Here is a 23,710-nt window from a genome sequence, read left to right on the forward strand (position 1 = left end):
AAGAAGTTGCTTTGCCAGTTCATAACACGTCTTGACACTTGCACCTTTACCACTGCTGCTGCTAAATCCTGGAGTTACATAGCACTGAGGTCTGGCATGGGAAAAGGACACTTTGAATTGTATGGTAGTGATCTGTGCATGAGAAGCTACTCAAAAGGCAAAGAGAGTGAGTAAGTCTCTACCCATTGCACTTACAATCTAAAGCCAAACTAAAGATGGTGAGGGAAAGACCTCCGCAAGGGCCAGTACTTCTCTGCAGCAAAAACAGAGTAGTGCTGGAGCCCTGGGGGAAAAGGTTGGCAGCCCAGCAAACAGCTTGCCTCACTTCTCCCTCATATTTGTCAGAAAACAGGCACCAGACAATGGCCTTGTCTTGTGGGACTGGCCACAAGCAACCTCTCAGGCAGGTGGAGGTGCTGCAGGCCCTTTGTAAAAATGAGGTCGCACTGGTCCTCAACATTCAGAACTGCATAAAATAATGCCAGAGAAGGGAGCTGTGACTTTGCACACATTCATTTCACCATATTTAGCATTCAAAATTTTAAAATATGGCTATAAAAATCACCATTTATTTTTTAGTCCGTTACCCAGCTTTTTTGTCCTAGGGATTCCTAGAACTCATCTATAAGGGTTTAATTTTCATGTGAAGTTGTCCTTGCTACGTTTAATGCAATTTTAGCACAGACAGGTTAATAGAGTTTTGATAACGTAGATCCTCTTGAAAAAGGGCTCATTTTAAAGTTGCAGGAAAATATCAACATGCTAATTTAAAAGCATATCAAAATGTGCTGTGGATTTCTCTCACATTTTCTTTCAAGGCTGCAATATAAAGCAATGTACAATTAGCTATGTGTAATCTTAGGTTTAGAAGTCACTCTTTGAGACTTCAAGAGACATGTGAATCAGTGAGTTTTCATTTTTAACTGTGAAAAACGGTTTTCACAGATCATTGGCTTTACAGTAAAGATTTAAGCTGCAAGGCAGATGGACGGGATGTTTGACCTCCCTTATTCACCTCTAAACTTGGCTGAGGTCTGCCATCATTTTTCCCATTAGGGCACTGTGTATATGCTGATACTGCCTGTTAGACACTGCAATACTGTTCCCAGAGGGGCCCTTGCCTGGCATGTCAAGTGAGCTGATGTGATTAGATATTGCTTTGACTTAATGGAGGGGGTTTTCAAGGCAAAGGAAAAGAAGGCTGTATATTTTTGAAGTGAAGATCATGGGTCCTATATTCCATGCACTGCATAAGTTAGTTGGTAACCTCTGCATGTTTATATCAAAAAATAAATAGATCATTACTTGTTGCACTTAAGATATCTCTGGAAGCGTTCTGAAACTTCATGGCTGATAAGACCTGCCTTTTCTGCTGAAAGGTATCAGACATTTTTCTGTAAATATGAATTCATTCAATAGTAAGATAAAAAGAAGTCTATTTGCGGTTCAAAGAGCTTCCTATGGTCTCTTACATAGCTACAGACTCTCTTCTGAGCTGTTTTTCCATGTTTGTCTATGACAAAACTAAAACTGAAGTTATTTTAAACTGAGCCTCTTTGGTGGAAATGGATGGTTTAGATCTGGCAAAATATAGCATCTACAAAACCAGATCTGAGTCTCCTGAACAAAATCTTACTTTACTGGTATGTGCAAACCCATTCATCCCAGCAATCTGGGAAATGAAATATTTTATTTTTTAATATCTCTGGGATGCAAAGATCAGGGGTGCAAAGGCACTGTACCAAAAAAAGTATTCGTAAGCTTACCATTAGGAAGTCTCTCAAAAATATTTAAATATTTTTTTTAAAAAAACCTTTGTATGTTCATTTAGCAATTTTATGTGCTCATGAATAACTCATACAGAAGGAACAAAAAAGATTATTCCTGCTCATAAAGCTTGAAGTGTGCAATCAGAAAACAGAAATACTATACCATTAAGCTGACCAACCATGTGGCACAACCAGTAATCAACACACAGTGAACAGTCAGAGAAACCATTTTTCCAACAGCCCACAGGCCAAAAAAACACTACTGCAATACCTAGAGATTTGGAAAAGTCAGTTACTTTACAGACAATTTAGAAACAGGAAAATGGAGCATGCTGACTAAATTTATCAACTAAATTGTTAGCCTCAAACAACATCCCCTAGCTATTTATTCAGCCTGTCGTGCCTTTGAAGCAAAGACTGTTGGTAATGTGCCCCTTCCGAGGTCCTCATTTTCAAAGTAAAGTACCCTATGGACACCTGAGACCACAAAATAGCCACTGTTCTGTCTGTCTGTAAGTGGCGCGATCTGTTACTTCTCAGAGCCCTCCTGAATTCCTGCTTTGCCGAAGCAGCATGAAATCTAACAATGCTCTTTAGATTTGAAGAACTTGATCCTCAAGCACACAGTGCAGCCCCTAACTCACTCGCACAACTGCTGTCTGCAAACGTCACCCTTCAGGGGGCCCATAATGCTCACCTTGCTTCAGAATGCTTGTGTGGGGTTTACAAGGTGGCTTGAGATTGCTGGATGGAAGAGGCTGGGCAAGCGTAATAGACTGTCTTGCAAATTATTACTCATGGGTGTCATCATAATGCAGAATTCATCACCGCTAGAATAGATTTTTATCAGGAAATCCTGGGATACAAGAAAGAATCAGTTTAGTTATAATGAAGGTGAGTGACTGATGCTTAACTGGGATAGAACTAGAATGAACTCTGCTTAATGGAGATGCATTTGACCTTCGATAATTTATGAAGTGTCACTTAGGTATTAAAGTAGAGGTAAAGATTTAAACTTCAGTCTATTAAAAGGGTTTTCACTAAATAAAGGTTTAATGCTCCAAATACCATTTTCATTTAAAATACATTTTTATGTTAAATTTAGATACCTTTACAGATTTGTTTTTCTTTTAATTGAATGTCCTTTCTGATCAGAAATTCCTGGAGAATTTAAGATGATCATCCGTTTACTTAGATGTCAGAAGTAAGGCTAAGTCTTCTAAACACTTAGGCATGTGCTTAACTTGACATCAGCAGGACCACCTCTGTGCATGAAGTTAACCATGTGCAAAAATATTTGTACGACTGGCATCTAACAGTCTCTTGTAAACTCCAGTCTTGTCCTTTGGAAAGGTTTTCCATTCCAGTGCAAAAAGAAGTTGAAGGTGGGGAGCAGCACCACGTGAAGGGATAGCATAATTTTATTCTTTGGTAATTTGAAGGAAACACAAATAACAGACCAATTTTTTTTTCTCTTTACATCTGCAGGGTAGGTACCAACTGTTGTTCTAGATGTTACTTTGGGATCCTCTCATGACCTTGGCCTGTATCTGCAGCAGAGATTGTATTGTCATGGATTTCAACGCTGATCTAAAGCTACTGAGAATCTGGATCATTTTTCCAAACTAGACAAGGAGTGATTCCCACTGAAATTAACTGCATTTGAAGAGCATATAGTAAAGCCAGGAAAAAAAAAATCAGATCCACACATCCCGGATTAAAGACTTGCAGCCATTTCTAGGCACAAGTTAAGGCTCAGTAGCACTCTCAAATTGAATTCTACACTGTAGAGAACCGTGAACTGGCAACAGTATTCAGAACGTTTCCCTAATAGGTGGCAGCTTAAAAAGTTGTTCATAACAAGACTATTTCTTGTCTGAGAGCTCTTCACAACCTCGAAGTGAAATGACTGTTAGTCATTTCATCTACTTCCCCGATGGAAGATTTTCTTATCACAATAATTGTAAATTCAGTGACTTCCCCTTTACCACTCCTGTTAAGTTTCTTCTTTTCACAGTCAGGGCCCTGCAGAACTTCACATGTCTGTTGGCATGTTCCCACTCTCCCTAGTTGCTCTGCCAAAGATTTCAGCCTTCAGGCAGCTTCATTTCCTCCCCAAAATACTCCGTGTCCTCCAGGCTGTTCCCTGCACACACAGAGCAACTTTCTAATGTCAGTGCCTCAAGCAGTCAGACCTTCCTGCTCAGCACAGAAAGCTGTCTCCCATCATCTCTACCACATGCAGGATAAATGTAGCAACTTGCACAGCTACTTTTCACCTGTACTTACAGGTACAGTGTCATCCCAGTGTTTCCAAAACCTGACTCTCCATTTTACAGCACTACATGTATCATCATAACACACAAGAATGACAATTATGGAGTAAACTCAGATACATTTGTACATGCACATATGCATGGAGCAGACATGCAAATTAATTTTTTAGGCAAATTACTTTGACCTTAGGTACCACTAGCTCCTTCCAGCTCCTCTGAATTTCAGATTTTGTTTTTGAGGTGAATCTTTCACAACTATAGTTGCAGAGAAAACCTCCAGAACCTAAGAAGAGTGTAAACTACAATTTCACCTGCTAAGTTTGCACAGATCCTGAAGGAATAGATGTGAGAAGTGGGGATGCCTACATTCGGCAAATTATGTGATGTGCTAACTCAAACTTGTGGTGATGCTTTCAATGTCATCACTTCAATGTTGTCTAGTTATTATCAGATTCATGTGATGAGCTGAACATGTGACCTTGAAAAAAGATCCTGTCCCACTTTTAAGAAGCCTAATATGTAATATAGTTTACCTTTCCAAAGGTGTACACTGACATTAGTCACAGCACTGGTACACTGATGAAAGAAGTACCTTTTTGTGAAGTTCAGAGTGTGCAGAGCACATATGTGTACTAGCACAGCCCCTTTCCCTTTGTATCCTCTGTTTTGGCCTTTCATATATATGGTCCTGCGCAGAAACCCACCATACATTAGTATAGACCTACTCATCAAGACCACATCTGAGTGACCTCACTTCATTGCAGCGATGGTCTCCTGCTCCCTCCTCTCCTCTTCTCTGACTCCTAATGCTACATTCCAGCAGGTACCACCTAGGACACCTGCGAATTCTAGAAGTTCTGTTTAATGTCCTACCTCATTTCGTTGGATGTTTCAGGGTTTGGGAGATCTGCTATACGCAGTCAGAGTTGTTGTCAGCATGGCATTTACCAAGGTGTAACCTTGGTTAGAGTATCTGTGGGAAGGTCCTACCACATAATTCCCAGTCAGAGATAATGGAGATCTGTTATATCTGGCATTTATGTGGGTCACATCTTATACAGAGCCAATTACCTCCCACCTTTTTGAAAAAAACAAATCAAAACAAACAAACAAACCAAAACAAAAGACAATCAGGTACCAGGTCTGTACTGGAAGAAAAACCCAAGAGACTTGGGAAACCTCTGTGGTTCATAGAGACAGGAGAAGCTGAGAAAAAGCAGAAAAATACTAGGAAAACTTTCAGAGAAAATTTGGAAGAAATGTTTTGGAAGAATTTGAACAAAACCCTAAACAACAAAATATTGAAAATAATACGGAAATTGAGGTAGGGGAAAGTATATAGTACTTTTTTAGGTTTTTTTCTAGCTATAAATATTCTATACACCAATTCCATTTGATTTCTGAAACTGCAAAACCTTCATGTTTGTTTCAGCTACCTTATACCTATGAAGAGATGATCAGGTGTCCAAGAGATCTTCTGATCGGGGAAAGAGCATCTCTATTTAAAACATTGTGATAAATTAGTTTGTCTGAAGAAAAGCTATTCATCATTAACAGTAAATAGTAAGTTCAATTGAGTCTATATTGCAAATGAACTTCACAGATGTATTTGTAATTACACTGGATTTAGCTAGCTAAATATATTATTATTATTGTGTTTCTTGGGACGAGGTTACATATTAGCATCTTGATTTTTTCAGAAGTTGTGATAAAAAACCTGCCTCATAACTTAAATGTATCTTAAATTAAGCACACAAATAATAAATAAGTCTTTTTCTGTAACAATAATGTATTAAATCTGGTTTCTTAAATTTGCATTATTTTAGTCAAACACCATTATTCACAGCCAAAATAAAAATTCAGCTTCTGTCACCATATTTGGTTTGAATGATTTATTTCAGACACCTTGAATAACTTCGTAGGTGGCAATTTATAAGCCTTATGGGTCACCGTTGATATTTTGATGGTGTGGGGGTTTTTTGGTTAGTTTTTACCGTTGCCGTTCCCACCTCCGGTGTGTTCTGCCTGTTGAGTGTTCAGAAAGAACAAATCCTTGGAAAGTAAATGTTTTTAATTTCTTACCAGTACTTAGAGAATACAACAGTCAATGTCATTTCAAAATCACCAGAAAATAAAGCTTACTAGAGAAGACATTAACCCAGTCCTGGAGGAGTGCTCCCACCTGCAACCCTCCTTCAGGCTTCACAGGTCTAGATCCAAACTGGAACCCACACTAGCTGGATTTGAGAGGCCAGAAATGCTATAAAAGCCAGAACTATTAATGCTCTAGATAATCACAGCTGAAAGAACAAGCATAGAAAACTGCAGCATTGGTGCATTAACACTGTACTCAGCTGCACAGCTAGATTCTCTTTTGATATCAATTGGAATAGTTGAGGTGCAGGTAAGCTGATTTATCCTTGCTGAAGATCTCTTGCTTTAATGCTTTGGGCTACCCTGGTGAGTTACACCTACATGCTTCTACATATAAGACGATTTGTTTTTCACAAGAGTTATTTTGTAAGAAAGAAAGGTATGCTGATGTATTGAATTTAACATCTAAAATCTGGCTCTGATGAGTTATTGAGATGTCTGGGTTTTTTTCCTCTTCACATCTGCTCTACTTACAGCTGTTACTCTTGCAGAGGAAAAGAGCCTACCCTTGCCATAACTTTGCCTTCCTTAACCCAGCAGTCAGGAAGAGGACCTTGGACTCCTGCAGAGTCTCTTGCCAGAGTTGCTGTATATAGTAATCCTTTTCAAGAACTATTTTCTTACATCTGAAAGTGAGTCACACTGCTCATGCCCTGACTCTGTTCAGACTCGCTTAGTACACAAAGATTTGAGTGGGAGTCTTGTGGGTAAAAATGCTCGGGGAAATTCACTCAAGTAACTGGATGCCAGCTCATGCTACAGAGAAGTTCACATGAGTGCTGGGCTTCTCGACCTGTGAAATGAGAACAAATCATGTCCCACAGGCTACTTCCAAAAAGGAAAAAAATTATTTGGGTTACCTTTTACCTTCCCATGAAAGGGAAAATCTTCTTCTCTGCCTGCTTGCCCTCTTAATAACCTCCAGTGATAGAAATGCAGATTAAAAGATTAAGAAAGTAAGATTTTTATCTAGAAAAATCTTTATATTTAACCAATAAAACTAATTTGAATGTGTCTAATATCATTATTAAAATCTTTGTGCAATGTATACTGTATTTCATTATTTTGTTTTAATAACATTTTTGGACAACATAAGCCAATTTCTTTTATACCAGTCTTTCATGACTTTCTTAGGTCCTTTGGATATTATTCAAGACATTCATCAAGGGTTTTTAACTGATCTGTCTCTGATTGGTAAATTTTTTCAAGACCATCAGGTTCTGTCAGGGCAAGGTTTGAATGCTTCTGTATTTGCCTGCATACACAGTCCTCAGGGAGCAAAGGGGAGTACTCTTTAAGACCTTATTAGTAAGAACACCATGAATATCTGTTAGTTAAGCACCAAGACTGCTGAACAAAATAGACAGCAACATACTCTTTTTCTTGAACTTCACTCCCTAGGGGAAGCTATTCCACCCATCCATCCATCCATCCATCCATCCATCCACCCACCCACCCACCCATCCATCCAACCATCCATCCAACCACCCATTCATCCATCTATCCATCCATCTAGTCAGTTGAAGCATGTGATTTGGAATAGCCAGCATGGATTCACCAGAGGCAAGTCATGCTTGACAAGCCTTATCATCTTCTCTGACAAAGCAACCTGACTGGTTGATGCGGGGCTAGTCGTGGACATTGTTTACCTGGATTTGTCCAAGGCTTTCAGTACAGTTTCCCACAGCCTTCTCCTAGGGACACTGATGCATTACGGTCCTGACAAGTGTTCTCTGCGGTGGGTGGGGAACTGGCTGACAGGCTGTAGCCAGAGGGTGGTGGCAAATGGCTCCTTTTCAAACTGGCAACCTGTCACAAGTGAAGTCCCCCAAGGATCAATATTGTGTCCAACACTGTTTAACATCTTCATAAGCGATCTGAAAGACAGGATCAAGTGTAAAGATGAAGTTTGCCAATGACACCAAACTGAGGGGGGAAGTGGACGCTTTGGAAGGGAGAGCCACCCTGCAGGATGACCTGGGTAGCCTGGAAGAGTGGGCTAACAAGAACTTTATGAAGTTCAGCAAGGACAAGTGTAAGATTTTGCACCTGGGAAAACATAATACAGGAGTGCAGCACAGCCTGGAGAGCAGCTCTGTGGAAAAGGGACCTGGGATTCCTGATGGACAACATATGAGTGAGAAGTGTGCTACTGTAGCAAAGAAGGCCAGCAAGATTCTGTGCCGTATTAGCAAGGGTATCACCAGCACTTGTCAGGCCATACCTGGAATACTGTGTTCAGTTTTTGTTCCCGCTATACAAAAAAGATGTGTACAGGTTGGAGAGGGTCCAGAGAAGAGCAATAAAGATGATCGAAGGACTAGGAAACTGCTGTTTGAGGAAAGGCCGAGAGAAGTAGGTTTGTTCAACTTTGAGAAAAGAAGGTTTAGGGGACAACTCATCACCATGTTCCAGTATTTAAAGTGTGGCTACAAAGAAGATGGAGACTCCTTTTTCACAAGGAGTCACATGGAAAAGATGAGGGGTAATGAGTGCAAGTTACTCCTGGGGAGATTCCAGTTGGGCACAAGAGGGAAATTTTTCATGATGAGAACAATCAGCCATGGGAATAGTCTCCCTAGGGAAGTGGTGGATTCCCCAACATTAGACACCTTTAAGATTCAGCTGGACAGGGTGCTGGGCCATCTTGTCTAGACTGTGCTTTGGCAAGAAAGGTTGGACCAGGTGATCCTTGTGGTCACTTCCAACCTGCTATTCTATGGTTATGATTCTCTGATATCTTGATTATTTATCTTTCAATTATTTACATTATTTGCTGTAACTTTCTTTGATATGACTCAGTATTTTCAGTCTGACTTTCTGAAGAGCAAGTTTACAGCAGGGAACAGGCAGGACATCATCACTGTAGTTCAGCCATTTGTCAAGGAACAGATTCTCGGCTATGAAGAGTTCTTGTCCATGTAATATAAACACTTGATTGGGTAGTATAACAAAGTCCACTACACAGTACACCAATAGATCTCAAAACTTGTTTTCAGCCAGTGTTTACCCCAGTGGACTGTCGAAGGAGATAAAATAATGAACTTGCACTCACCCACTGAGCTGGGGGTGCCTGGCTCGAACAGTCCACTTCTCCTGAGTCCCACCCCACTTTTCCACTGTTTGACTAATTGCTTATCTTGGAGACGAAACACAATGTGAATGGTGTGAGACATTGTAAAAGCTCCACTGGTTTATTTTTGTAGAATTTTGTTTTCTGGTAAGCAGTTGTGGTTTTGGGTGGTAACTCCCACAGATAGAAGCCGCGGGAGAACATGCAATTCTCCCTCTTCCCCTGTCCCTCATTCCAGGGAACGGATGGTCTCCACAAAGCTGCATTATACTGCCTGGGTGACAACACCTATTCAATGTGTCTATCTGTGAAGCGTATAAAACAGGGTTATTTCATGCACTTAAGTGGCAGTTATAAATTCAAATGAGATTTTTCTGCCCAGCCTGACGAAGGTCTCAGATGTATGCTCCTTCCCTCTAGCAGATTTTTCCTACTGCTGAAATTCACCAGCAGGAGCAGGGTGGGGAGCTTTTTGAGGTTTGTGCCTGTTAGGAAGTGGTTTGGTGCTAATTCAGCCAGTCTGGGGTCTTCCTCTGAGCCCAGCTGGTGGTACACTCAGGTGCAAGAGGAGCCTGTAACCCTGTGCCTGGGTCCTGGCTCCTCAAAATCTCCAAGTACATCACAGCCTTGTGAAATCCGTGTCCACGCAAACTCTCTCCTTGCCTCTGTGATTCTGACATCAGCAGATCTCTGGGTAATGAGGAGAATTTGAAATAGCTGAGTAGCATCTTCTATGGTATAAACCTGACAGTGCTTTCTGCGCTTGAAATCTGAGGTATCTGTGAGGATACATTATTGCCCCTTGCCATGTGGTAGAAAAATGCCTTGATCAAAACAGTTCCTTCTCTTTTTTCGTGTAAAATAGCAAAGTGTATAAAAAGGGCAAAAATGTATGCTGGAACTGGTCTTTGTGTTTAAAGAAACTATCGTGGGGCAAGGGAAGTGTATGAGAAGAGATGGCTCACTGGGGCACTAACAAAGTAAAAGACAGAAAAAAATGCCGATAGTTGTTTTCAGTCTCCTTTACCAGAACTGCTGACCGTTCCTAAGGCTGTACAGAATACAGCTGCACAATACTAGAGGATTTCAGGTGTGTTTTTTTGAATCTTTGAAGATGCCTGTGGCCACATGAAGACTGCCCATACAAGTCACTGCAGAAAATACATACTCAAATTCACTGCTCCCTGGACACAGGTGTAATGAAGAAGGTGACCTTGGTTGGGACTCATCGGGGTGGGGTTGTGATTTCAATCAGAGCCAGAGATTTCTTGCTTGATTTGAGACTAAACAGTTCACAACTCTCTTCTCCAATTTACCTATTTACTCAATGGTGGACACCAAATGCTTCCCCAGCCATGTACTACGAGAGTAATTTTGTTTTAACTTGGGATCTACTCAGAGATTTATAGCAATGGGACCATAAAAGTACAGAGAGAACAGCTGGGCTAGACATATGCTACAGCATGTGATTCAAAACTGTTTTATTTGTGAAGATATGAAACCACAAAAACAGCTTCCATGAAAGTGTGAATAGGAATTCCACATCCTTCAAGGAAAACCCAAACACTGTGAAAAATAAAGATGGTTCTAGTTCCAGGCTGTGAATTTACTATTCCTCAGTAGTCATTTAAGACATACATGTAATTCAAATATTTTTGAGATATTATGTTTTTCCCTTCCCACTTCCTTAAGGTGACAAATTAAATAATTCCAGTCACTTACTGAAAGAAATTTATTTTCTTGCCTGTCCTCACAACACAAAAGCTTCTTCCATACCAAAGAAGGATAAAAAATGTAAAATAAAAATATTACCCATTGCTGTAAGTCTTCAGCATTATGGTCTTGCATACACTCTGAGGAATTTATTATTCACCCTATGAAATTTATGCTAGCATTTCCTTTTGCAAACTCTGTCATTTATGCTCCATGAACTTTGTGTCATTTGTTTTTCTTGCACCAGGTGATATTTTTGATATTTTCATACTTAAATGGTCGTTTTTTGTGAGATATGCAGGTATGTGCCACCTTACTGAAGGAAAAAGTTAAAATATACCTATTTATTGTTCAAAAAATCACGATGGAAGTTTAGGATAATCTTGAGACTTCAGAGTGGAGGTGTGGATGAGAACATCTGCATGAGCCTTGCTCATGAAGCAATGGGTCAGACCAAACCACAATATTGGCAGGGTTCAAAAATGTGTGGTATATGCCAACATGACATAATATTTCTTTTACAGTACTCTGTAGTATTGGCTGTAAGACACTTACAGCTCTCACTGGAACCAGAGAATCATGAAGCGTTTAACAGTTTAAGCAATTTAATAAACTTCTTGAGAGCTCTTAACATACACACATTGGGCTGGAAGCAAACAGCAAGAGAACAACAGTAGCAAAATTTCAGGAAGAGGAAAAGATCAGAAGTCACTGTTATGACAGAGACTGTTGCCTCACATTTATCATCATTATAACATTACAACAATATCCTTTCACTCTGTTGAAAATAGCATATCCACTACACTGAGGTAAAATTGATCTACCTTCAGTGAATTTACCCATTGTGACAAACACCAGATTGTGCCTATTTCTTGGCTTTTCTAAAAGGACACCTACATTTCCCACTTTGACAAATAATTTCCATTAAAAAAATATAAAGAAGTCAGGGAATAAGCTCATTTTTAATACAAAGGAATGTGTTATAATCTCATCTACTTTCAGTGTAACTCATGAGTCCCTATCTAAAAAGGCATGACACCAACACATAGCAAGTATACCTGAGTTGAGAATTATGCCCCGGGTGCTTCCAGAGGACAAGACTTGATTTAACCTGAAAATGCGGCTAAAGCAACCTTTATTTCAGTTTTGGGAGTATCCACTCAGCTATAATTAGAGGTGCCAGCTGCTAACAAAAAACAGCTTTGCACAAAATTTCTCTGTGGAAACAAAGAAGCCTTGCGAACAGGGTGTCAAGAAAACGAGAGATTTTTCTGAGGTTGAGAGCAATAATTGCCTTAATAAGAACTCCTCCTTACAATGGAAAATAAGTATAAGATACAAAATCCACCTTCGACTGCTAACCAGGCAACAGCGTGATGTGAACGCCGCTCTTGCCATAGAAGTTTGTGTTTCTGAGTCTTCATTTCTGCTAAGAGTATAGAGGTAGATGGAGAGAGAGAGGGACATTATTAGGGAATTTTTATTTTCCAAATCTGAAGAATGCATGCTCTCTCTTTTTTTTAATTTTATTTTTTTACTTTCTACCTTCTGGTGATATAACAGGAAATGTAGGAGACTGGGAGATCTTGCTCTGGGCTGCTTATGTTCCCAGAGAGACCCAGACATCCAAGGGCAGGAGTTTGCCTCAGTGCCTGAGTCACTGACATTTGGATGAGAAAAAACACTTGTTTTTCCTCTCCTTTTCCCTAAGTTACGTTTTTTAACCTTTTTCTCCTTCTCCAAACTCTTTCTTTCCTCCAATTCTGACTTCCTCTTACCCTGTTTTTGTCATTTTCCTATAAAAATTACAGCGATTGCATGATAAGCACTTGCCATACATATGTCCTGTCATTTAAACTAGGATATCAAGATTTTACACAAAAAGACTGAAGGTACAAATTGTGTCCACAGATCTTTCCCTGTCACACTCCATATACATGTATCTGCTAGTGCTAGCTACCACTTCGTTTCAGAGATTACCTTCCCCTTAAGCATCTGCTAGAAAAGAAGAATTTGCAAAAAACAACCTAGGATGTCACCTGGAAGGGAAGGGGTGGTGCTGAGTTGACAATATCTGGAACTTTGGTTTCTTTCGATTTGAGTGACAATACAGCAGAATTTCCAACTCTGGCTTGTCTCCGTGTTTACTCTTCCTCAGAAGTGGATGCTCGCTTTGCAGAAAGTAATATGACAACTTATTAACACTTCAGTCTTTGATGAGAGCTCAAGATATGAGTTTCTGAGACAGTCATTCTTTACCAGTTTAACCAAACAGTTTAGTCTGATTGGAAATTTCATGCTTTTAATACGCTCTCCACACCAGTATACCCAGCTTGTTAAATTCCACTTTTCTCCTGCTGGCACACTGGTCACAGTGGTTTCTGAAAGGCTTGAGGCTGAAGGGTTTTCCTTGACTTGGAATCAAATCAGGTCAAGCCTAATAACATTAAATCCTGGCCCACAGACCATGAGGAGAGGTGTATTTGTAATAGAAAATCTAGTAATAACTAGATGCAATTACTGGAGTACTGAGAAGAAAGAAAAGGGCATAAATTTCCCTGATGAAACAGTAGGCTTACAATAGGTGCTACACGCTTTGATCAAATTAAAATTTTTATTACACTTTCATTAAGACCAGCAATTTATGACTGGCATGCAAAACCATTGACATTTCCTTTTTGTTCAAATCCATACTAGGAGCACAACCTGCACTTTTGAATCTAATTTGACATTTGTTCACAGAGTACTACTCATTCAGTAAGACTCATGGTTTTACTTTCCTGGAAGGAGATAAAACTAACTGTCTTTAGACTTATTTAAGAACTGTAAATGTCAGACTACACGAGCCAGGACAGTGTAATGGATGTGTTAAAAAGGTTTTTATCAAATCTTACCATCATCACAACACAGTTATGTGCCCTCCATCTCTGAGAGCAAAGAAGTGACCTATTTAATGAAGTAAATGAAGTCTGTGTAACTCACACAACTGGAAACACGCCAGAAAATAAATAATATATTTAACCGCTCTCAAGAAGTTATTTCAAGTGGTTTATGTGTTTCTGAAAAAAATAACTCAAAAAGAGGGTTTTAAGAAACCATTAACTGGAGTGAACTAATTAGAAACAGATCACATGATGATAAATGAAGTAATTTAATCTGGTCACTGGACTGCTAGCCTGTAAGTATGTAGAGTGACCCTGCAGATAATTGTATCAGTACCTGTGCTAATAAGGGTTTATGGAGATCAAAGCTACACAATATTCCCAGACCCTTAAGCCCCTGCATTGTACTAAGATTAAGTTAGTAAATACATATCAACTAATTTAAAGCAGTGCTCTTATAATGTTACAGTTATGAAATAAAGAGGTCTTGAAAGCTTTGAAATTTGCAACCAACCTTAACTTTGACCCAGTCCTGCTGCTCTCATTCCACTGAACATGATGGAGCAACAGCAAGACAGGAGGGAAGGACTAATCCAGCACTTGAAAGTTTTGGTGTTGCTGTCTGGAAGTGAGCTTCCAAACCTTTCACAAAGATCCTTCAGATCAGAGATCATACCGTAGTGACTTCTGTGGATTACCTCGCAAAGAAACTGAAATTTAGAACATCCAGTATTCAGTTCTGTTAACTTTCTTTCTGGCTATTTGACACAGCACCCTGACTTCAATAGGGTAGGTGAAGACTGACAGCATCCCAGCCTCACCAGGAGCTGCAATGGCCAGGGTGTTCTTGAGGGAAGAGGAAGGGGCATTTGGGAACCATAGTCTGAGTGGCCACCCGCTTTCTGCCTACAATAGTGTTATGCAGTCCAACTATAGTCTTTATCATCAACATTTTTCACAGAAAATTGTGAGACCAAGCCCAAAATATTGACTTAAGCATCTGCAAATGAAGTTCCAAGGACACCAGTACCCTTTTACATAAGGACATATCTCAGGATTGCAGGTAGGCACCTAAACCCATGAGAAAAGCAGTATTTCAGACATATTTGTCCTCTTGATATTTCCTATGGCCTGGTTTCATTTTCTTTCCATCCAGTGTGTTTGCCTTTATTAGACTCACTCTGAAGTGCTGAACTCCTCTTGCCAGGGGACTTTGTGGCCTACCTTATGTTCGTGAGTGCTTTGACACCTGTTCTCAGCATAGCAACACCACTTGCTCCATCTGCATCAGTAAATTTGGATATATCCAGAACTAATCCCTGACAGTGAGGTCAATTGATACAGAATGCCCTACATCCGTACCATTAAACTCTTTCACTGAAAATAGAGTAATCACATGTAGACTGCACTTTGGGAATCCTCCCTGCCTGTGCTAATTCCCAAACTCTGCCTAAACTTGCTTGGGAGGATGCTAGTCAGCAGGGGCAGCACATGGCAGAGACCAGTCTCACATAACACCATTCAGTCAGGCTCCAGCACCTGGGACTATTTGCTGGAGCTGTGTGATTTACCAGTACAGGGGTGGCCTTTGTGAATCTGGATTTTCACTGTTGAGAGCAAAGGTTTTTAAGTGGGACTTCTGCTCTCAGATCTCCAGGACATCTCTGGAAACTGCATTTGCTTTCAGTGCCTTTTTCTCTGGTGGGAGCTCTGTAATACCTCTGCCATTATTTTATTAATTTCTTATCCTATGCACCTGTGTAAAACAATGTGCTGAAGAAGTCTAGCAGGAGTCACTCCATCTTATGATTGCCAGTGCCATTAATAGCTCCTCCTCAAGTCACTGCTAGAGACGAAAACGAGCTATCAGTAAGGACTTGAGACAAATTTATTCTAAAGTGAGATATTGCTTCTGCCTACTTCTCAGTTTGTGTTGACATAAATGACCCATTAAAAATATTTATTAAGTGTGCTATGAAATAGAAGGACCTGGAAGGAAGGCCACAACAGGGGTATTCAGCATGGAGGAATACAAACCAGTTCAAACACATCCAATAAGCTATCTTCTCCCTCATGTATAGGCCAGAGAGGGTGGGTGACAGACAAGCCATTTACCTCGACTCACATGGATTGGTGTAAAGCACTTGCCTTCAATCCGTAACAGAAAGTCATCTGAAGAGAAAGGCAGGAGAGTGGCACAGTTACCGGCCATGCAAATCTGCGGTATTGTCAGCTCCACACAATTTGAAAATACCTCCGAAAACAGCAGCAGCTGACAAAGACATAATAACCCTATAGCAAATATAGGCAAAGATATTTCTGCTTGGCTTGCTGACATTGATTTAGATATTCTGTTATTTCAAGGGATCAGACATTGTCCAGTATTGCCTTTATCTTTCTTTTTAATATGAAGATACTTTGTATTTAAACTTATTCAGTTGCTGAAGAGCTGAGAATCATAACTTGCTCGGTTTTTTTCTTTTTTGTCCCCCAGATTTTCACCTCAGAAAACAAGTATCACTGCCAAGACTTCGTATTCCATACTTCATGACCAAAAAACATGGTCAACTCTGATAGATACAACATTATCTGTTTCTTAATCTGTCTTCCAAACACCATGCAGCAATGAGAATTTTATTGGGAAAATATTTGTAAAGCAAAGGTTCCCAGTCCTCTGGACCATTTTTAAGTGGCAGGGTGAGACCATTCATCATACCACCACCTTTCTCGAATGACAGGACTGTCTGCTCAGATTCGTATCTCATGATCTACATATGCACACAGATTGACAGCCTCCCTTCAGTGCCAGATTCACGGCCCATGTATTGAGGAACACAGAGGGACATCTTAGAAAACTTGCACGTGGGATCTGGCTGCCATTGCCTGAGCAATTCACAGAAACTGCTTTGCCCACCTTTTCCCTGGGGATTCCTATGACTTGCTCAAGAATCAAGCTGGAAGCCGTATCAGTTGTTCTGGCAGTGACATCCTACTCCCAGCCATGTTTTTGCTTGGCTGCTTCTCAGTTTTGAGCTATGTTTTATGATGGACAAAGTCCCATGGGACACTCAGAAAGACCATAGTCAGAAATGTGGTTTTGATCTCATCAAAGCAATGGCTGCAACCCAAAACTGACTTCAGGGTGGTTCCTGGGAAACATAATCACCAGAGCAGGCTCTTGACCAGGTGACCAGTTCTAGGAGATCATACATGGCTGCATAGGCCATAACTTGATTCCCTTTATTGTGAAGGATGCAAAATCAGGTAGTACTGGAAGACTTGTCAAATTATGCTAAAAAGACTTATTGCAAGAAAATTTGTCTGAATGATAGAACACTCTAGAGCAGATAAAATCATAATGGAAATTCAACTTGTAATATCCCCAAATGTCTTCAGCTTTCATTTGAGTGTAGGGCCTTGTACTACCTGGTCTGAACACTATTTGGAATGTCACAACTGCAACACTGTGAGTCCTCCTAATCCAACCGCTTTTCCTAGGCATTTCTGGAGTTCCACCAAATAGGGTGGCTGCATGGAAGCTATTACATTTTGCAGAGATTAACTGTGCTGAACATTAATGCAGACTTTCTTCCAGAAAATATTTGGAAACTGGTGTATTTACAAAATTCTCTTCCCTGCTTTTAAAAAAATAATTTGATTGAAGGTTAAAAAGTACATGTCTGTTATTGAAAGCCACACAGAGGGCATCAAAGCAGATGCCAGTTCTCAAAGGGATCCAGACAACTGTAGCAGGCACCACTGGAAACAATAACATTACACAGAACTGTCTTATGATTTAGTTAATGGTAACAGTATAACAGTTAGGAAAACAAAATTCAGAAACCCTACAAAGCACTCATTCTAAAAGACAAAAAGGCTTTAGGTCTGTTATTCCCAGCTTCCAGTATAAACCAGTCCATGCCATTTAAGGGAGGGATTCTAACAGGATGTGGAAAGCATATTTTTCTTTTATCACAGAATCATTTTGTGGACCAACTGTGCTGAAGCATGAAGTGTCCACATGCCAATGACTTAATCACATCTTGCAGTGTCAGTTCCAGATCCTAACTCTCCTCCTGTTAAAAACTGCATTGTGTTTACAACTGGAATTTTTTCTACCTTTAGCCACTGTGTCTTGGCAAGGGAAGGCCAAATGAAAAAAGCGTGTCAGCAGTTTAGAATACTATATTCTTAATCACGTTTGCTCATTGTAATGGACTGAGTCACTGTCTCAAGGACCACGTAAGTGGCTATACATTGCAAGCTTTTATTATTCAAGGGGAAAATTATGTTAACCTTTGGGTCTCTCTGCATTTTGGGAAATTATTGTCCATGTAAGTAGAAAATGGACATGGACACCAAGTCACAACAAAGTCCTGAAACTTGCCCTACAGGGATAATACTAATTTGTCCATGACTGGGATGAAGGCTAACCTTTCTACCCACTGTCTCTGTGGGAGGCGCAACCCTATCTGAGTTCTGGTGACCACATTCTTCACAGCTATAATAATGCTTTTTAGCACATCAGTTACATTGTCAGTATATATTTAGACAATAGTCTGTTGCTATATCACAGTACTGAAAGAAGGTATCGCCTTTGTTCTCTCTGTTCCCTGTTCTTCCAGCACAAGGGCAGGTATTTACAGCCAGGTCTTTCTTAGACTACAAGCATTATATTCTTGCTTTCTGCATGTTGACGGCACCTGTGGCCCCTCTCTCCTGAATGATATGTGGTAGCATAGTCTTCTCTTCAAGGGATCCAGTCTGGGTTCATACCACCTGCCTAATCCTGGGCAGGAATTACACCCAGCACACGAAAAAGCAGAATCAAGACAGTAATGCCTTCCATGAAATGCCCAGCCCTGCAGGTAGAGATCCTGCTGGTCATCAGAGTGACTGTACCTGCACACTGCCTCAAAACAGCTCTTCATATCGCCATGTGGACACAGCCCACAATTAACTACTTGGACATCTTCAATTTTCTTTTCCTCAGAACATAACCTGCCTGAGCTGCAAAGTACAAATAAAGTCTACTTTATGACTGAGGGATTTGTTTTCAAAAAAAGTTCCTTACAAAACCAGAAATTCTAGTTGTCTATGCATATTGAATATGACATTTCCAAAGAAAATAACCAGAGCAATAGAAGAAGCATACCATCGAGAACACCTGCACCAGAGAGTTTAAAATCAGATCACATGCTGCTATAGTGAACATAGTTTGTTTTTCATTATTGCTTAAATATGATGATAACCAATTTAAGGATTGACATAAACCCCATATTGTATTATTCTGAGGCTTTGTTAAGAGCAAAGAATGTGTGACCATATCAAAGGCTTCACTAAACCTAATAAACACAGCTTCAGTCATATATGTGGCCTTTATCCACAGCTTGATTAATATCACATTTAACCTAGAATAAGGCTGAGGTTATGGAGTGCTTTAAACAAAAGCCAGATTTGAAATAGGGTATGGTAAGGGCAGTAATATGTTTGAATTAATAATGCCATTACTCCATCCACACACCAAACATTTGGAAATGTTAGCTAATGGCACTAAAGCAGCTGAAAGCCTACTATTTTTTAAATCCAAGAAAACACCACCTTTCTGGTATACAAAAAGTCATCCAAATTGTTCAGAGATCCAGCAAGAACTGGGACATGCTGAAGGAATCATGAAAGAAAATAATTGCAGATTTGATCTGCAAAAGAGAGATTTCATCCACTCATCTCTTCAAAGGGTAATTAATTGTTTTCAGTACTTCATTAAAATTAATAGTTTCAAAAGAGAAAAAGTTGATTATTGATATTTTAAAAAAACAAACACAATAAATTAGATTAACTTGACTTCTCAAAGGTCAGAAGGTTTCTAAATCTGTTAACAGTCCCAGTGATGATTATTTAATGCCGTAACTATTTGTTATGTCTGTTATAATTTAGCCCAAACCTTTAATTCATTAATATGAGTTGTTCTAGCTCTGCTAAAAAGTCCTTTCATTACTTTCCAAATGCTCTCAGAATCCTCAGTCTTTTTTAACATGATAATCTAAATAAAATGCAGTTTTTGCTTTTCTCAACTCATCTTTATTTGCGTTTCAAAGTTGAGTATAATACCCAAATCAGCAACACATCTGCTATGTCTATTATTTTTTGCCATTTCTTATCTCCCTGCTGAGATACTTCAACTTGTCATGGGTCATTTGAGGATAACAGTTCCCTGCTTTAACCTGACTAGTTGTTATGAATCTGAACTGACTGGGAATGATCACCATCCACAAGGTAAGCAGTTACATCCATAGTGAGTAGCTATTAATAGGCCAAATGGTCCAACAGCTTGGGTTTGCAGGGTGGATGTGTAATAGGAGAGCAAAGATTTTCCCACTAAAGGAGCAGCTCCTAAAATTGCCATAAGAAAGGCTGCTTCTGCTAGAAAATTTCTGTCCTTCAAATAGATGTGAAGTTAGCAGAAGGCTTTAGAATAGGTCAAAGGAACTTGTAATAATAGCCAGAGCTGGATGGCATTTACCTGAAAGCTTAAATATGATATTGCGGGACCAGTAAGGAAAAATAAACTACTGAAAGACAGCATGGGTTGAAAGGAGACCCTGAGAATGCACAGACAAGACAGAAAGAGTCTGGCTTGCATCAGCTGCAGAGGAGAGGGGTAACTATGGCTTTTAGGAGGTCAAAACAGGTAAGTTTATCTCCACAATGCCCTCTTCATTTACAGGTGCCTGACAACACCCAAGAAGGGATAAGCTTACTCCTGTGTGCGATGCATACATCACACCCAGCCAACCACACACTTCTACATAACCTGCACAGCTCTTTAATGACCGACATTTGTATGTAAGGCCCACTGACTAGGTTTGTGAAAAGTTGGTTAAAACCGTAACTCAGACGAAATTAAATGGGTAACAACTCAGTCCAGAACTTGCACAGGCTCTGCTACTCCAGCTAGATTGCTACAAGTCAATGGAGTGGGATTCATCCAAGGGTGCTTAAAGAGCTGGCTGTTGTCATAGTGAGACCTCTCTCTGTGATTTTTCGATGCTCTTGGGAATCTGGAGAGGTCCTGGAAGACTGGAACCTGGCAAACATCCCGATCTACAAGAAGGGCAACAGGGATGACCCTGGCAACTACAGGCCTGTCAGCCTCACTTCTGTGCCTGGCAAAATCATGGAGAAGATTGTTCTGGGAGTTATTGAAAAACATCTGAATGACAACATAGTCATTGGTCCCAACCAGCACAGGTTCATGAGGGGAAAGTCTTGCCTAACCAACTTAATTTAATTCTATGACAAGGTTACCCAACTAGTCAGCCACGGGAAGCCTGTCAAGACGATCTTTTTGGATTTCAGCAAAGCCTTTGATACTGTCTCTCCCAGTATTCTCCTGGACAAGATGTCCAGCACACAGCTGGGTAAACACACAATGCAGTGGGTGAGCAATTGGCTGACAGGCCGGGCTCAAAGGATTCTAGTAAATGGGGTTATGTCGGGCTGGTGACCAGTCACTAGCAGGTCCTGCAGGGATCCATCTTAGGGCCAGCGCTCTTCAATGTCTTTATAAATGACTTAGACTCAGGACTTGAGGGATTGCTTAGCAAGTTTGCTGATGACACAAAACTGGGGGGAGCTGTTGACACTCTCAAGGGCAGAGAGGCCATGCAGAGGGATGTGGACAAATTGGAGAACTGGGCAATCACCAACCGCATGAAGTTCAACAAGAGCAAGTGCTGGATTTTGCACCTGGGACATGGCAACCCTGACTGTACATACAGACTTGGGGACAAGATGCTGCAAAGCAGCTCCACGGAGAAGGATCTGGGGGTTCTGGTCAGTGGCAAGTCGAACATAAGCCAACAGTGTGCCCTGGCAGCCAAGAGGGCAACCGTGTCCTGGGTGCATCCAGCCCAGCATGGCCAGCCGGGCAGGGAGGGGATTGTCCCGCTCTGCTCTGCACTGGTGCGGCCTCACCTGGAGCACTGGGTGCGGTTCTGGGTGATACAGGATAAAAAGGATGTAAAGCTACTGGAGAGTGTCCAGAAGGGGACTACAAAGTTGGTGATGGCTTTGGAGAGGAAGCCATATGAGGAGCGGCTAAAGTCACTTGGTTTGTTCAGCTTGGAGGAAACTAAGAAGAGACCTCATTGTGGTCTATGGCTTCCTCACAAGGGGAGGAGGAGGGGCAGGCACCGAACTCTTCTCTTTAGTGACCAATAACAGAACCCGAGGGAATGGGTGGAAGATGTGCCAGGAGAGGTTTAGGTTGGACATTAGGAAAAGGTTCTTCCCCCAGAGGGTGGTGGAGCACTGGAACAGGCTCCCCAGGGAGGTGTCACGGCCCCAAGCCTGACAGTGTTCAAGAAGAGACTGGACAACACCCTCAGACACATGGTGTGAACTGTGGGGTTGTCATGTGCAGGGACAGGAGTTGGACTTGATGATCCTTGTGGGTCCCTTCCAACTCAGGACATTCTGGGATTCTATGAACAGTCAAAGCGTTCACGTGGGACCCAAACATACGGTATAACATCCATTTAAATTTGGTGACCTGACTGCCTGTATAATGTGAGGGCTGGATTTTTTAATTATTTCTAGTATCCTTCTGCCACTAACCACTCCTCTATTTGGTTCACAAGAAATGATTAACTGAAAAAAGGCAAAATTCTATGCTTTCAGTCAAATCCAAACATCACTGGACAGATTTCATTACTAACAGGAGCCAGTATCCATAGTGCTCAGATAAAATATTGAAAATTTATTAAAAGCATCTCCTCAGAGTTGAAAGCAGAAAATATTTAATCAGTCCTGACAGTCAAAACACAATATAGTGGAAACATACACAAGATTCATTCCAGCAAAGAAAAGATGGGTCAGCAAGTCTTCTTTATTTAAAATTATTTATTTCATATGTTTTGCTATATGCAGAGCTCCATTGCCAGATCTCTAAAGTACCTGTAGACACACTGGTACACAGATCATCCCAAGTGACTCTACTTATTCTCCTCTTGGAGAAGTTCTGGTTGAAAAGCAAACTCAGGAAATTCTGTTCAAATGGAGATGGTAGTATTTCACAAATACTTCTGTCCCAGATTTGGATGAGAAGATGAAATACCACAGTTTTGGGGGAGGGAGAGGGGAAATGAAAGCAACAAAATTATGAAGATGTTGGAATATTTAATTTGAACATTTCTGTGTGAATGACTCTTCCACATTTCCAAATGTGAGAATACTTCAGGAATTCCCCAGAGCTTTGCATATACCACATTATCCGGTGCTTCACATGTTATACTCAGCAGTTTACAGTACATCCAAAATTATGAGAGAGGCACCACAGAAGCCTGGTGTGAGTTTCTGAGTTCCTCCAAGCCTTTACCAAATGCTTGAAATGTACTGCTCTGTTCCTCTAACAATTTACACAGTATCCAGCTACGTCCACATGTTTTCTCTAAGGGTTTCTTCCCCTAAAAGTCTCTTCTTCTGTTGCTTCTGGATCAGCATTCCCTTTCCTTCCCATTCTTACTCCTCCCAGTGTAACCTGTTCACCACTCAAATGAGCGAACCTATAGCAAACCCATGAAGTCGATGTTGCAAGGTCATAATAAGTGGCAGTGGTGGGATGACCTGGGTCTACAGGACATTATGTTGGCTCACACCAAATCGTTCCTTACTGTGCATTTTTGGAGAGATGGACGAGATGACACTGATCATACCAGTTCCTACTGCCATTTGTGTTCCAGCCACCTCGTACAGAGACTTGCAGCTTAATAGCTTTTCTCTTAGGCCTTCAGTTCCCCCGTGATCCACTATACACTGTCATCCTCAAAGACCTTGGTGAGA

This window comes from Caloenas nicobarica, chromosome 1, assembly GCF_036013445.1.
Source record: "Caloenas nicobarica isolate bCalNic1 chromosome 1, bCalNic1.hap1, whole genome shotgun sequence".
Taxonomy (NCBI): Eukaryota; Metazoa; Chordata; class Aves; order Columbiformes; family Columbidae; genus Caloenas; species Caloenas nicobarica.